The sequence below is a fragment of the Tachyglossus aculeatus genome, chromosome 2 (genome assembly GCF_015852505.1).
Source record: "Tachyglossus aculeatus isolate mTacAcu1 chromosome 2, mTacAcu1.pri, whole genome shotgun sequence".
Lineage (NCBI taxonomy): Eukaryota > Metazoa > Chordata > Mammalia > Monotremata > Tachyglossidae > Tachyglossus > Tachyglossus aculeatus.
In genome coordinates, this window is record NC_052067.1 from 64,306,614 (window position 1) to 64,321,674 (window position 15,061).

Here is a 15,061-nt window from a genome sequence, read left to right on the forward strand (position 1 = left end):
GTCCCAAGCTCTTAGTGTAGTGCTGTGCACACAGAAAGTACTCAATAAATACTATTGATGATGATGACATTGCTGTTCTTTTATCTTTTATCATCATCAAATAACATGCAGAGTTTCAGTGAGTGGATGACACTCCACTTGCAGGTTAGAGGCTATATAGTAGTGATAGTGTTAAGCATCTACTGTGTACACAGCACCACTAAGTGCTAGGAAACACTCCATAGGTGGACATTAAATATGGTTCTTGTCACATGGAGGGTTCACAATCGACCAACTAATGGTATTCACTAATATGCTATTGTGTACAGAACACTATACTAAGTGCTTAAATATGAAGTCAGCTGATATTACAGTCTAGCCACGATAGGACAAGTGAGGAAGTCAGGACATTCTGGATTCTAGTTGCAGAGGTCTTACTGACTAGAAAAGTCCTGGAGGGGGTTGGTGCCTTCTCCAGTCTTGGTAAAATTCATCTAGGACCACTTCACTAGTTTAGTCAATATTTAGTCATAATGACTTTTATAATATTATGTGACACTGGTAAAATCATTCCCTTCTCTTCATCTTAATTCCTCAGTCTGTAAGAAAGGTATAAACTATGCTCAGTATATTCCCTTAGTGACATCCAATGTATTGATGATTGCAAAGCTGCCACTAACATTCTAAGACAGGTAATTATCAGTCAATCATTTTTATTGTGCACCTGGGAAAGTACAGTATAACAAGAGTTGATAGGCATGTTCCCTGCACAAAATGAATTTACAGATAAACATGATAGCGGTTTAAATGGAGAGGAAAGGGTGGATTTTAGCAATGTTGTTGGAGTTAAACTGACAAGATTTGGTGAAAGGGGGAACATATGGGTTGAATGAGAGAGATGAGTCTAGGATAATACCAAGATTATGGGTCTGAGAGACAAGGAGGATGGTGGTGCTGTCTACAGTGATGGGAAAATCATAGGGTGGGCAGGGTTTGGGTGGGAAGATGAGGAGTTATGTTTTGGACGTGTTAAGTTTGAGATGTCATTGGGACATCCATGTGAAGGTGTTCTGAAGGCAGGAGGAAATATGAGACTGTGGAGAATGAGAGAGATCAGTGATGGAGGTGTAAATTTGGGAAATATCCACATAGCGATGATAGTTGAAGCCATGGGATCAAATGATTTTACCAAGGGAGTGAGTGTAGATGGAGGCTAGAAAGTGACTCAGAACTGAGCCTTGAGGGATTCCCACAGTTAGGGGGTGGGAGGCAGAGGAGGAGCCTGTGAAAGAGACTGAGAATGAGCGGTCAGAGAGACAGGAAGAGAACCAGGAGAAGATGGTATCAGTGACCAAGGTTAGATAATCTTTCCAGGAGGAGTGGGTGGTCATCCGTGTTGCAGGCATCTGAGAGGTTGAGGAGGATTAGGATGGAGTAGTGGATTTGGCAAGAAGATCATTAGTGACCTTTGAGAGGGTATTTGGTGGAGTGAAGGGGGAAGAAGCCAGATTGTAGGGGTTCAAGAAGAAAATTGAAGGAGAGGAAGTAGAGGCAGTGGGTATATACAACTAGCTCGAAGAGTCTGGAGAGTAATGGTAGGAGGAAGTTGGGCTGATGACTGGAGGGAGTTGTGAGGTCAAGGGAGGGTTTTTTAGGATAGGTGATACATGATACATTCCTGTAATCAATCAATCAGTGATATTTGGGGTGAGCAGAATATTAAACCAAGTGCTTAAGCAGCATGATGTAGTGGATAGAGCACGGGCCTGGGAGTCAGAAGTTCATCAATCAATCAATCAATCGTATTTATTGAGCGCTTACTGTGTGCAAAGCACTGTACTAAGCACTTAAGTTCATGAGTTCTAATCCTGGCTCTGCCACTTGTCTGCTGTATGACCTTGGGCAAGGAACTTCACTTCCCTGAGCCTCAGTTCCCTCATCTGTAAAATGGGGTTTGAGACTGTGAATCCCATGTGGGGCAAGGATTGTGTCCAACCTGATTTGCTTGTATCCACCCCAGCACTTAGTGCAGTACCTGTCACATAGTAAGTGCTTAGCAAATGCCATAATAATAATCATTATTATTAGCACAACTACCCTCTATCGTGTCATCAGGCCCCTCTCCAGCTCCCAAACTGTGGAAGGGACAGATGTGTCTATCATTTTCATACTTTCTCAGATTGCCCAGTTTAGTGTTGTGCACACAGTAGTTTCTTAATAAATTCACTGAATGAATGAATAAATGAATGAAATGTCCTGCCAACTCTAGACCATGCTGCAGCCCAGGTTAGTGAGCAACACTGCCTTTGGTCTGGTGGAGCATTGAACTACTGCTGCAGACTTCTGTGACTTGAGGTGGAAGTGTTCTGGGCCAGGACTTCCACCTCAACTTCTTTCCTCCTTCCTCACCCCACGGCCGACCTGCCCCCCAGGCAGGAAGCCTCAACTGTGCTGGAGTCAATTTCCAGAGCAGCTGTGACAGAGGATGGAGTAGGGCTAATGATAATATGTGGTAACACCATTTCCTCATCCCTTTAGGAAGCCCTGGCCTGTTCTGTCCTTTTCGACTCTGAAGTTCTAGGGCTAAGTCAGAAAGAGCTGATCTCAGGGTCGTGTAGATTGAGTGTGGGGCAAATGGCCATTTTCCTTGCTTCTTTCTAGAGAAGCAGCATGGTGTAGTAGATAGAGCATGGGCCTGGGAGTCAGAAGGTCATGGGTTCTAGTCCTGACCCTGCCACTTGTCTGCTGTGTGACCTTGGGCAAGTCACTTTATTTCTCTGTGCCTCAGTTACCTCATCTGTAAAATAGGGATTGAGGCTGTGAGCCCCACGTGGGACAGGGACTCTGTCCATCTTGATTTGCTTGTATCCACCCCTGCATTTAGTACAGTGCCTGGCACATAGTAAAGCACTTAACAAATACCATCATCATTATTATTATGCCAGTCCCGCAGAGAGCAAGGTCTTCCTTTTGTCTAACTCAGTTCAGCCTCCAGCACCTTCTTCCCCACTCCCTATTGCAGCCCACATCTAAACACTCTATCTAAACAGATAGGCTTTTCCCCTATCTACAATACAATGAATGTTGCTGTCAGTTCAGATAAGAGTACCCTGGATGGGATGGCAATATTTTCAGTCCTGGCAAATATGATCATAAGTTCAGTTTATTAATATTGCAACAGTTGCACTAAATGAGATCACTTGGCTAACAAAACATTTATCAACAAAACGCTGCCACCTATTGAAGTTTTGCAAACAGCCCAGATGATTGGATAAGATCATAAATTCGCTCTGTCACAAGCTTATGGTCTTTACCGAAAAACGGCAGAACTAGAATAAACATCTTTTTCATGCAGCCCATTCAAAAAAGTGTCGGGGTCCTGCAAAGTAGCATCCAAATAGGGAGCGTTTGGGGGGCTCTTGATGTCTGGTTTGCTATGGAATGTTTGAACATAGTGTCTTGGGGAGTGCCTCTGAGCAACTGTAGGTTTCTGCCGCTCTTTATTCTGAAAGGATCTCTCTTCCTTTACAAATGGCTCTTCAGCAGGGGAGGAACCATATATGTTTATTGATCCAATTATTCGATAGTATTTATTGAGAGCTTACTGTGTGAAGTGCACTGTACTAAGTGCTTGGAAGAGTGCAATATAACAATAAACAGGCACAGTCCCTGCCCACAATGAGCTTACAGTCTAGAGGGGGAGACAGACATTTATATATATAAATAAATTACGGATATGTACACAAGTGTTGTGGGGCTGGATGGAGGAATCAATAGAGGGAGTAAGTTAGGGTGACACAGAAGGGAATGAGAAAAGAGGAAAGGAAGCCATAGTCAGGGAAGGCCTCTTGGAGGAGATGTCTTCAATAAGGCTTTGAATGGCAGGGAGAGTAATTGTCTGATGGATATGAGGAGGGAGGGTGTTTCAGGCCAGAGGCAGGATGTGGGCGAGAGGTCGGCAGTGAAATAGACAAGATGGCATATGTGAATTACTATAAGCCGGTGATTTAATTATTGTGCTTTCTAATATATCACACATTAAGTTCTAGAGATTGTTGAAAATCATATCTGCTAAGGGAGCTGTTGTGGCAGCTTTTGGGATGATGGGAATTAATCAGGTGAGGTTTCCTGGAGGAAGTGGGATTTCAGGAGATTTTTGAAGATGAGAAATAGGAAGGGAGAACAACAAGTACAGGATTGTCTACAGCCCAGTACAGTTGGAAGGAGGAGTCATTATGGTGGGGTGGCATGGGGTGTAGCAATGCAGGAGACTGGATAGGCAAGATGGAGTAAGATGGTGGTGAGCTGGGAATCCAATCATAAGAAGTTTCTGCTTGACAGAGAGAAAAAAAGGGAGCCACTAGAGGGTTCTGAGGAGTGTGACAGGAGCAGAGTCATGTGCCAGATTACACTATAAATAGATGATACAGGCAGCAACCTGTAGAATAGGCTGAAGGGAGAGTTGGTTGGGAGACCAGTGAGGAAGTAGACATAGGAGTCCAGTTGAATTTGAACCAGGGCACTGGGCACAGGGCACTGGCCTGTTTGTGTGAAGAAAAAAGGGAGGATATAGACTAGTTGGTGAAGAAAGAACTGGCAGGACGTGGTGATGAAGTGAAAACAAGAAAGTGGAAGCTGAATGAGATATTTAGGAAGCACTTTCCATGTGCTCTAAAATCCAAGACATTTGTATTTCTTTCAGGCCTAGTTTGTCTCCTTACTCTCTAACCACTGGGGAATTCATTTGCTAAGGAGAGGAAACATAAATCACCTAGGAGTCCCAATACCATTTCCTCACAAACTCGTTTCCCCAGAGGTGTTCACAGTGAAGCAAGAAGCCAACCATTTACACTCATTTCCCTTGATCTTATTTTGCTTTCCTCTTCAAAAGATGTAGGTTCTCAGCCAATCCTCCTGGAGGAAGTGGAATCCTTTCTTGGGTGTATGAATTCAGGAAGTCCTTGTTGTGTCTCAGGCTGTAGGATTCCCCTTCTCGTTGGGGGTGGGGGTGGGGGTGGGGGGTCTTCAGCTGTTTTCAATGGAATTGATTCTTATTGTCATTGAGAGGGAACATGGCTTCTAAGTACGTCACAGTACCCCGCTTGCTGGTTTCTGATGATAAACATCAAATATGAAAAAAGAATCTCCCTAACAGTCTGGTGATCAAAGGCAGGAGGAATTCATTGCTAGAGCAGTGGGTGACCCAGAACTTGTAATAAAGGGAAATGCTGAGTAGACACGGAGTCCCAGGAAATTCCATTAAAGATTTTTCTGTCACATTTTCAATTGTGCCTCATAAAAGGATTTTGTGTGAAGCTAACAAGGCAGTTTATTTTATGTTAAACACCACCTGATTATTAAAAGTGAGGTTTACAGCTAGGTGATAATTCATTTATATTTTACTGAGCTAATAAAAAGCAATAAATATCTTGTTTGGAATCATCAATTCCAACAGAAAAGCAGAAGCAGTTCTTTATCTGGAATGGCCTCTTTTGGGAAGCTGCAAATTTGTGAACCTTAGAAAGACATGGGGACCATAGGGAGAAACTTGAGACAAGGATGGGGGATAATTAGCAGGAGCATCACTCCATTTCTTCCACTTTTCTCCTCTGACTCCTAAACTGCTGAAGGGCTCTCAGGCGATCCCATTCAGGTAATCCCAGTATAACACATTCAATAAGCTCGTCCATCAAGTGAGTGGTTCAGCCATCCACAAACTATTTTGGGAGCTGCTCCAAATGGTAGTAAAACAATGAAAGCACGTTGTGTTCCTTTGATATTAAAGCACATCCATGTTTGTTTAATGACATAAACCTTAACCATTTCAATCACACTATTTCATGCTTTATCTTCATCTTCTATAAACCAATTTAGCTGATGACAATTCATTGTGAATTATTTGACACCATAGTGTGCTCTGTGCATCAAAATGTCAACCTCCACGAGAAGCAGTATGGCCTATTGGAAAGAGCATGAGCCAGGGAGTCAGAAGGACCTATGTTCTCATCCTGGCTCTGCCACTTATTTGGTGTATGACCTTGGGCAAATCAATTAACTTCTCTATGCTTCATTTACCTCATCTGTAAAATGGGGATTAAGACTGTGAGCCCCATGTGGGACAGGGACTGTGTCCAACCTGATTAGCTTGTATCTACCCCAGTGCTTAGTACAGTGCCTGGAACATAGTAATAATAATAATAATAATAATGATAGCATTTATTAAGCGCTTACTATGTGCAAAGCACTGTTCTAAGCGCTGGGAGGTTACAAGATGATCAGGTTGTCCCACTCGGGGCTCACAATCTTAATCCCCATTTTACAGATGAGGTAACTGAGGCACAGAGAAGTTAAGTGACTTGCCCAAAGTCACACAGCTGGCAACTGGCAGAGCTGGGATTTGAACCCATGACCTATGACTCCAAAGCCCATGCTCTTTCCAATGAATCACGCTGCTTCTCTAAGTAAACACTTAATCACTCATATTTATTGAGCACTTACTGTGTGCAGATTACTGTACTAAGAGTTTAGGAGAGTACAATATAACCGATTTGATAGACAAGTTCCCTGCCCATAATGAGCTTACACAAGTATTTAAAAAATAGTGTGACAAGCCTATCTCGATGAAGTGCACTATCTTGAAACACTGATCCTTGTCTAAACCATTTTTACCCATTAGGCTGCACCCCTTTCCTATCTCGACTCCACATTTGAAGGTGCATATGCTGTTTTATCCAATTACTTCACTTGAGGATACTTTTATGTGTAAAATTAAGCAAACCTGGCTGCTGGGGAGAAAATTCCTATCACTGGATGTAGAGGTGAACACTGTTTGTCAGTGTTGTTCATTATCTTCCAGGAAATACCTGACTTGGAGGAAATGATTGCTATAAACCTAATAGAATAATGTTCCCCTCTGCTCTCTCAGCATTTGCATATTGACTTCTGCCTGCTGCTTCTGATATGATGTTGGTGTTCAGCAGTGACCTCTCACGGGTAGTCAGTGCCCAATACAACTACTGATGCAATTATGACATGGTAGAAAAGAGGAAAAACACCTACTGCATGAGGCCTTGCAAAACACCAGGAAGCGTGGTGGCTGCTGTAGTGCTTGCTGTGGCTAAGGGGATGCCTTGGTCTTTGGGCCATAAGGAGCCTGAAATTCCTTTTCTCTAGCCATAGCCCCTTACTGATTTGTTTTTATTTTGTGTACTTTTCTATGCTGTGTGTGACCTGGCAAGTCACTGACTTCTTTGTGCCTCAAATTCCTCAACTGTAATGTGGGGATTCACGAAGCAAGCTTCAAGTGAAACAGAGACTGTGCCTGGCCTGATTACCTTGTATCTACCTCACTGTGCTTTGACCAGTGCTTGACACATAGTAAGCATTTAACAAATACCATTAAAAAAAATTCCATCATTCTTGATACATCTGTCTCCTTCTTCCAATTTGGATACTGTTAGATTATATGCCCCCTTCCCCCCCCCCCCCCCCGAGGGACAGGGGCCATGTATAATTCTCATCTGTTAATTTTTTAATGGTATTTTCTAAGCGCTTACTATGAGCCAGACACTGTACTAAACGCTGGAGTAGATAGAAGCTAATCAATTTGGACACTGTCCAAGTCCAAGTGGGGCTCACAGTCTTAATCCTTATTTTACCGATGAGGGAATGTAGGCACAGAGAAGTTAAGCAACTTGCTCAAGGTCACACAGAATACAAGTAGCAGAGCTGGGATTAAAACCCATTTATCTGTGCTACCAAACCTTTGCTCTATCCAATAGGCAATGCTGCTTCTCTGTGTATATTCTTGTGTTCTTCTTCCCAGTACTTAATACAGGGCTCTGCATACAGTGCTTAATAAATATTGTTACTACTACTACTTACTTCCAAACATTCCATTAGGTTTGTAAAACAAGCTCAAACCTTTAGAAATGGCCTCTTCCTAGGTTGGTAATACTGGGAACAAATTATTGCTAGAATGGAAAAGGTGCTTCAGGAGAGAACTAAAACTGAAAGCTAACCCATTATTTTCGTTTGCTTTGCTTTGCACATAGTAAGCGCTTAACAAATGCCATTATATTATTATGAAGCAGGATGTATTTGCAGCAGAAAAATGGGGTAGGAGGAGGTTGCCTTTTTTTTTTCTGTTGCTGTTTTGTAGCTGGAGGTCCTGGGATTGAACACTCTGTAATAAATTTCACTTGAGATGCAGTGTCTCCCCTCCCTCCACCCCTTTTTAGTAATTCTCTGGCTACTTTAGCCTAATCTCTTACTGCTTCACCTTCCCAAGGGTTCAGGATCTAGCTGTGATGATCTTTTCTGTCATAGATGCCCTGCTAAGCCCTTTTTTTAAATGGCATTTAGGTGCTTTCTATGTGCCAGGCACTGTACAAAGTTCTGGGGTAGGGACTACCTAATCATGTTGAGCACAGTCCATGTCCCATGTAAGGTTTACAGTTTTAATCCCTATTTTACCAGATGAGGTAACTGAGGCCCAGAGAAGTTCATTGACTTGCCTCAGGTGACACAGGAGACAGCTCTTTCCTATTCCCAAGCCCGTGCTTTACCCACTAGACCTCGCTGCTTTCACTAAGCAATGGTGCTATTGTGAAGTTGTTGAGAACAGTGACTAAAATGTTCCTTTTGTCACCTGGCTTGAACACTGCCACTGTTGCTTTGGACCCAGCGGCTGAGATCAACATAATTGGAGCAGAGGCTCTCATTTTGATGGTGTTGTGCACTCCCCAGTCGTCCTCCAAGTCAGCTTCCCTAATGTGATTCCATTAGAGAAGTGCCCACGTCCTTCATACAAGTTAACATGCACTTTGCTGTATCTCGGACCCTCTCGCAATCCCACTAATAGCCTTTTACGGTAGGGAGACTTGAGCAGCATCTGAAAGTGCTCATCCATCCGGCGACTTAGAGGAAAAGGCAAATAGAACAGCTAAGAGGACACTAAACATTTTGGTAGCACTGCCTCTCTGGGTAATTGCCCTTAAGTAAAGTAATTGATTTTTGGTAGACCCTGATGGGTTCTTTACAAGTGGTTATTTCAGCCATGTGTTCCCAGCTTCCCTCCTCCCCCGACCCCAGCCCCGTGGTCTGATCACTTGTGATGGGTGTTGAGAGAAAGTGCAGGGTAAAAGGCAAAGATTTGTCAGGATCGAAACTCTTTTATCACCAGTGTTGTCAATGATGAGCAGCAAAAGAGCTAGGTCATTTTCTTACATGCACCTGCTGATGGAGATATCAATCCCCATGTCTGGGGCACTATGGGATTATAAAAATTAGTCCAGTGTAGCAGTTTGTAGCAATGTCATATCAACAGTGCCAACACCGTACATTTGTAGTGTGGCTTAGTGGAAAGAGCTTGGGCTTGGGAGTCAGAGGTCATGGGTTCTAATCCTGGCTCTGCCACTTGTCACCTGTGTGACTTTGGGCAAGTCACAACTTCTGGGCCTCAGTTCCCTCATTTGTAAAATGGGGATTAGGACTCTGAGCCCCACGTGGGACAACCTGATTACCTTGTATCCCCCCCACCCCACCCAGTACTTAGAAGAGTGCTTGGCACATAGTAATAATAATGATAATAATGGCATTTATTAAGCGCTTACTATGTTCAAAGCACTGTTCTAAGTACTGGGGAGGTTACAAGGTGATCAGGTTGTCCCACGGGGGGCTCACAATCCTTTAATCTCCATTTTACAGATGAGGGAACTGAGGCCCAGAGAAGTGAAGTGACTTGCCCAAAGTCACACAGCTGACAATTGGTGGAGCTGGGATTCGAACCCATGACCTCTGACTCCAAAGCCTAGGCTCTTCCCACTGGGCCACACTGTGACTTGCCCAAAGTCACACAGCTGGCAGTTGGCAGAGCCGGGACTGTGACTGTGACTGTAGACTGTGAGCCCACTGTTGGGTAGGGACCGTCTCTATATGTTGCCAACTTGTACTTCCCAAGCGCTTAGTACAGTGCTCTGCACACAGTAAGCGCTCAATAAATATGATTGATTGATTGATAGTAAGCACTTAACAAATACCATCATTATTATTATCCTCCTGTCTCTCCCCACTTCAATCTATACTTCACGCTGCTGCCAGGATCATCTCTGTGCAGAAACGCTCTGGGCATGTTACTCCCCTCCTCAAAAATCTCCAGTGGCTACCAATCAACCTACACATCAGGCAAAAACTCCTCACTCTCAGCTTCAAGGCTCTCCATCACCTCGCCCCCTCCTACCTCACCTCCCTTCTTTCCTTCTACAGCCCAGCCTGCACCCTCCACTCCTCTGCCACTAACCTCCTCACTGTGCCTCGTTCTCTCCTGTTCCACTGTCGACCCCTGGCCCACGTCCTCCCCCTGGCCTGGAATGCCCTCCCTCTGCACATCCGCCAAGCTAGCTCTCTTCCTCCCTTCAAAGCCCTACTGAGAGCTCACCTCCTCCAGGAGGCCTTCCCAGACTGAGCCCCCTCCTTCCTCTCCCTCTCCTCCCCCTCCCCATCTTACCTCCTTCCCCTCCCCACAGCACCTGTATATATGTTTGTACAGATTTATTACTCTATTTATTTTACTCATACATAGTTACTATTCTATTTATTTTATTTTGTTAATATGTTTTGTCTTGTTGTCTGTCTCCCCCCTCTAGACTGTGAGCCCGCTGTTGGGTAGGGACCGTCTCTATATGTTGCCAACTTGTACTTCCCAAGTGCTTAGTACAGTGCTCTTCACACAGTAAGCGCTCAATAAATATGATTGATTGAATGAATGAATTATATTACAGCTTGAGACATCCACAGTTCATCTAGTTTATTCTCCGCTTTCAGACAGAATTGTGCTTTTCCAATCAATCAATCACTGCTATTGATTGTGCACCTAATGAGTGCAGAGCCCCAAACTAAGCACTTGGGAGAGTGGAATACAACAGAGTTGGTAGACATGTTCCCTGCCCATAAGGAACTTACAGTCCAGACAGGGAGACAGACATTAATATAAATAAATAAATTATGGATCTCTAACAGGTGCTGTGGTGCTAAAGGTGGGTGAATAACAAATACTTAAAGGATACAGCTCCACATGCATAATCCAGTACCAGAGGGATGATTATCTTCAGGGAAGGAGATTCCTGTAACAATTTCTTTTGGTGGCTCCCAGCTCTTATAACTAATTAATTTCCTTTTAAACTGAGCGTCATCAACTAGTTTTCGAAACACCAGTCTAGCCTTTTGGGGAACTTGTACTAGGAATAGAAGACACAATCTTTTCCCTCAGTGACTTTACTATCTAATGTTAGAGAAAAGTGGTCCCCATTCACCTGAAAACTTACCTTCTCCCTCTTTCCTCCTCAATTCTTCCATGGTCCCTTTGTCTCTTAATGGGAAGTCAGGCCATGGTAATGGTAGCCACGTTTTTCCTAGCTAAAATGAACACCTCTGATCACTGGTGAACACTAAGGAAGCTTGACAGACCCCAAGAAGGTCCATCTTGTCACCTGATTTCTCTACCCTCTACAGGGCCCTGATGGGGTTTGGGATTTAGGCCTCTCTTAGAGGTGTGCAGCCTGGACAGCCTTATGAGGTGACTTTATAAGATGCTGTGACCTGAGGAACGCAGTGGGAAGTGCTCAGTGCAGTGCCTTGCACATAGTAAACTCTCAATAAATACCATAGATAGATAAATTGTTCAGAATAGGATTTCACCACCTTGGTTTTGTTGTTGTTGTTGCTGTTTTGTGTTTTTTATAGACGTCATGGAGCACTCTCCTGAACCACTGGAATATTTCTAAAGGGGAAGGGGAAGACGATGGAAACCTAAGTCATTATATAAGGGGACATAAAAATATTTCTCAGCAAATATCTCCTTGACTTTGATAAATCAAATGGTTACTTCCAACAAATGTATTATCCTCAGTGTGTTGTAAAGTACCACTAGCCTTACTGTAGCTCTGTTGAAAAACTAGGGTCTTCAGTGTTGGGAAAATGATAAGCTGAAAACCATCACTCACATTCTGAATCAAAGCTTCCCTGTACCTGCCCACCCACTCACTTGTCTACCCACATGTGATTTCCTCATGCTGGAAGAATTTGGGCTAGTAGTTTTAAGATGGGTTTAAACTAATACACTCTCTCTCTTTCTTTCTGTCCTCAGTGAATGTGGAGTCTTCAAAGAATATCTCCAGAGGTACCTAAGGTCTCCTTGCCTGTCTTGTTCAGGTAAAATAATTTATTTTTACATTCATCAAAGACCTTATTATCCAACCCATTTTTGATTTTCCCTGCTTTCCTCTGCAGTTCTCCAAGTTGTCAACATTTCTTTTGAGTTGTGAGATATACTGTTGTGTCTTTTAAGGGCTTGATCATTGTTATGTGAAGTGAGATTACCTCCTCTCCTGCTTATTCATTTTAGCAATCTGCTTATTTTTAAAAAGTCATTCACTGAGCTAGTTATTCCATACCTTGTATTCTGTAAGGAAAGTTATCCAGACTGAATTTTCCCTACATTCATAGGATAATTGACATCTCTAGCTTTAGAAAGACACATTATCCTTTCTTGCATTATCTTTTACCCCCTTTATCCACTCAGCATTACTGAAATTTGAGTTAAAATTTCAGAGAGGGCAGATAAATGTTCTGATGAAAATAAAATAATCTGATAGAAAGATGGAACAAGTAATGTAGGCATAAAGAAGATAAAGTCAAATATTACTCTTTATTGTGAATACTTTACCATTTACTTCCATGCCTACTTTGTTGCTGGTGTTCAATAAAATGAAAAGCATAAAAAATATCATTCTTCAGAAAAATGATTTCCTGTGTAGTTGAATGTCTTGGTGATGCTGATAGCACTAGTTTTTTTCTGGCTTCAATATCTTACTTGCAAGTGAAGCAGACAGTAAAAATGAAATGTCTGTAATTACAGGTATTTGCCAATATATTAGCAGGATATGGAATTATTGCATACCAAGTAATCCCATTTGTACTACAGAAGAACTTGGGAGACGTTCTACAAAATGTTTGTGCTGCTATTCTCAACTGTGTTGTCGTTATCATCATCATCATCATCAGTATATTTCCTGAGCACTTACTCTGTGCAGACCACATCAATAAGCACTTGGGAGAATATAATAGAGTTAATAGACATGATCCCTGTCCTCAAGGAGCTTACATTCTACTGTTCTAGTAATGATGATTATTATTAATTATACTGTTTGTTTATTTATATTAAAACTCTAAAAGGCACTTGTCAAGGTATTTTCAAGAAGAAACTATGTATTGTCTTCCAAAGTGTTGCCTCAAGGAAGCTTCTGACACTGCTTATTTCAATTTACAGGTTGATAGTAGAAAATTTAATCTATTTCACTGATATTTTAATTCTCTATTTATTCTTATCCCCAAGTGCCTATTCAGTAGACTAAGTTTATATGAGTTACATATTTTCCCCAAATGTGTTGTATTATTTTGGTTCAGGATGGTGTGCCCCAGAAGTTGAAAATAAAATAGGATCTCTAATAATCATATGATGATTCAACTTCCAAACAGCGCTTTCCATTTTCTGCTGAGGGAAGTTGCACACTAACTGAATAATATGGTTCAAGGCACCATTCCAATAAAGACATGAAATTGTGATTAAGTCCCTGATAATGTTGGAATCAGAACAAACTGGGAGAGGTAAACTGTTCATGATCTGTCTTTCCCAATTGGTGTAGAAACCCAGACAACTCAAATAAGATGGATCAAGAAGTGAAGCATCCAGGTGGGTGGTTAGGAAGGACCAAGTACCAAGCTCATTATGGGCAGGAAATGTGTCTGTTGTTATATTGTGCTCTCTCAAGTGCTAAGAACAGTGCTGTGCACACAGGAAGCACTCAATAAATATGACTGACTGAATGAATGAACAGTCTTTAACCAGTGGGCCCAAGGATAAGCTGCACCATGCAGGAAATTGGCAACGTAAGGTGGGAGGGGGAGAGCAGATTGAGTACTTTAAAGCAGATAGTAAGAAGTTTCTTTCTGATGCAGAGGTGACTAGGCGACCACTGGAGCCAAGGCAGGTTAGTAGCAGTTTGGATGGAGAGAAAAGAGTGGATTTTAGCGATGTTGTGAAGGTAGAACCGATAGGATTTGGGAACAGATAGAATATGGGGGTTCAATGAGAAAGACGAGTCAAGGATAATACCAAGGTTATGGGGCTGTGAGACAAGGAGGATGAAGGTGTTGTCTGCAGTGATGGAAAGATCATGGGGAGGGCTGGGTTTGGGTGGGAAGTTGAGGAGAAGTGAACATTCCTAAATTTTATAACTTTTGCAGTGGTTTAGGCTGAGAACACCCTGCCTGGAGAGCTGAGGAGCCTGAGGACTCTACCCTCCCAATCAATCAATCAATCAGGACATCAGTAACAATAAGGCAAACTCCTGAACCAATCAGAAATTAGATCCTGACATAATCTGACAAGGGGAGGCACCTTGACCTACTTGAATGAAAACAATCATGGGAGTCAGAGGACGCGGATTCTAATTCCACTTTCTCCACTTACCTGATATGTGACCTTGGATAAGTCACTTTACTTCTTTGTACCTAACTTTCCTCAACTGTAAAATGGGGATGAAATACCTGTTCTCCCCACTATTTAGACCCTGAGCCCTGTGTGGGACAGGAACTGTATCCAACTTGATTAACTTATCTACCCCAGGGCTTAGAACAGTGATTGAGCCCCATGTGGGACAACCTGATTACCTTGTATCCCCCCAGCGCTTAGAACAGTGCTTGGTACATAGTAAGCACTTAACAAATGCCATCATTATTATTATTAAAAGTGCTTAACACATAGTAAGCATTTGATGAATACTGTAAAAAAATCTTGTATGTAGAGCTTCAAGCAAATGTTACAAATGTGTCAGAAATTCTTGCTTCAGTCAATTGTATTTATTCAGTGCTTACTGTGTTCAGGGCACTGTATTAAGTGCTTGGGAGAGTACAAAATAACAGAGTTGGTAGGCATGTTCTCTGCCCACAGTGAGCTTACAGCCAAGAAGGGGAGACAGACATTAATATAAATAAATAATAATAATAATAATAATGGCATTTA